Below are 2,316 nucleotides of genomic sequence, written 5' to 3'. Positions count from 1 at the left end.
TAGACAAAAGTATCAATTGGGTAAACACTGGAGCAGAGGAAGCATTCATAACAAAGTCTATTAGACTTTGTTTTTTGAGTAAGAGAGAAGTTGAACGTTGGACCAATTTTCCTCTCCAATAATGGAAAGTCAAAGCCACATGTCAACAAACGTGGCAGAAACTAAGAATGGATTCTAGTGATCCGATGAACACTCCATGCAATTTCTAGTTCAACTAAGTCTTCTTTGAGTCCTATTGAGCTTACTTGATGAAAATTAAAAACATTTATTTTGGAATGTGAACCGAATAAAAAGTTACTTTAAATGTCCAAATCCAAGGCACTGGGGTTCATGTCAGGCATATATTATTCCTTTTACTCCCTACTTATAATTAAAATTGTCAGTTTTTTCAAAAGGTCCAACTCATGATAAAAAATTATTTGTTAGGATTAGTATATAAAGAAAGAACAATCAACACTACGATACACCAAACTGAATTGTTCTATTTTTTTGTTTCTTAATTTGCTCCACCCTGACATATACCTATGGCAGACAATTGGTTCATTGTCCCTTGTTATGATTGTGGTGCTTGTATTTTTTTTTTTATGGAATCACCAACATTACCACTAACCAAATGGCTTTTCTTGTGTTGAAAGTCTATGTCATGTCCCATTTCCTAGAGGGATCGGGATTGGTGTATAGACCCAGACAAGCGTAACCCGTTAGGCTCAAGTAAGCCTCTTGTCATAACGTCATCAAACATTCACCATCACATGTGGAAGCATCACATAATAATCATTAACGTACATAATCATAATATATACATTCATAAAACTCATTACATAATAAAGGAGTTTCTCAACTTAATTGTGTAAGCTCATGAATCTCGTATACATATATATATATATATATATTAACAAGTGCCACTATTATATGATAACATAAACATTAAACATCATCAGCCCCCTCGGATGTCCGTGGAGGCTCTCAAGCCATCATCATAATCTCATACATAACATCATCCATGTAAGATGCCCAAACATTGGTAATATTAACATAAGCATGTTCATAGGCTGTAAGAATGAACGTAAAGTAAAGATTGACTCATCAATAGAACATGATTGACCTTCTAGGCATCAAATGGTTGCTAGACACTTATCAAAAAATGAAAACGGGACACTTATATCCGTAACCCTAGCAATTATCATACTACTATTGCTAATCTGCAACAAAAAATAAATAAGAAAAAATAACGTGTGAGTCACAAAGACTCTATGGGTGGATACAAGAAAGGGACAAGCCAAGGGATAAGAGTATTTTGTAAACAAACACTAACAATCTCATGCCATATATAAACAATTTAACCACGAAGTTCATTAAACATGGTATTTAAATGCATTTTAAATAGCATTTGCAAGAAATCAAGTTTGCATAACCTTTAGAAGCCTCATTACCTTTGAAATTCTCATCAAATTTGATCAACAACCTTTCTTGCAATGAATCTATCGATACATTCAAGAATGTATCGATACTTTCAAGAATCTTATACATTCCACACAAGAGCCTCCTAAAGTATTATGCTTAGAATGTATCAATACTTTGAACATATTACCTAAATTTTTGGGCAAAATTCAACATTTTTGCCATTCCTTAAGTCCCCTTTTCTCTTAGGACTACCTATAATGCTCAAATCATTCCATCAAACTTGTTCTTATGCCAAATAATCTATAAATCATCAACAATACTCAAATAAACTTGTCATATAAATATTTCATAAAAACGTAACAATCATAATCATCCCATTAACATTAAAGTTCATTCAACTATCATAAATCATACAATGCGATGGTATGTCCCTTATTAGCCTTAGGCCGACAATGTACAATCCCATTGCATCTTGGATGTTTATGATGCATCATAGGAGTGAAGTCGTCACTTAGACCTCGTAAGAGTGAAATCAATCACACTTATTGAGTTCTTATACTCATAGCATTAAGTATGTGGAAAGTCCATCACAGACATGCTTATTCATCTCATAAGGTATATGGAAAATACATTATATACATAATCTCATGACATTCATCATATTTTCTAAATCATCTCATGTGGTATATGGAATATACATCATATAAATAATCTCATGGCATTCATCATGCATACTTAATCATCTCATATGGGATATGGAATTTACATTATATACATAATTTTAGGGCATTCATCATACCAAACGTGCACATTATAGCATCTATAAATAAACATACAATATCTTATACCCGCACTGGTATGAAGGTCGAAGGAATCAAGTGGACTTCAAACATAAGGTGCTTGTCCCCCTTG

The sequence above is a fragment of the Theobroma umbraticum genome, unplaced genomic scaffold, assembly GCF_002168275.2.
Source record: "Theobroma umbraticum cultivar Fairchild unplaced genomic scaffold, ASM216827v3 scaffold_2675.0, whole genome shotgun sequence".
NCBI classification, from domain to species: Eukaryota; Viridiplantae; Streptophyta; class Magnoliopsida; order Malvales; family Malvaceae; genus Theobroma; species Theobroma umbraticum.
The sequence above is the reverse complement of the archived record's forward strand: the minus strand, read 5'-3'. Positions refer to the sequence as shown.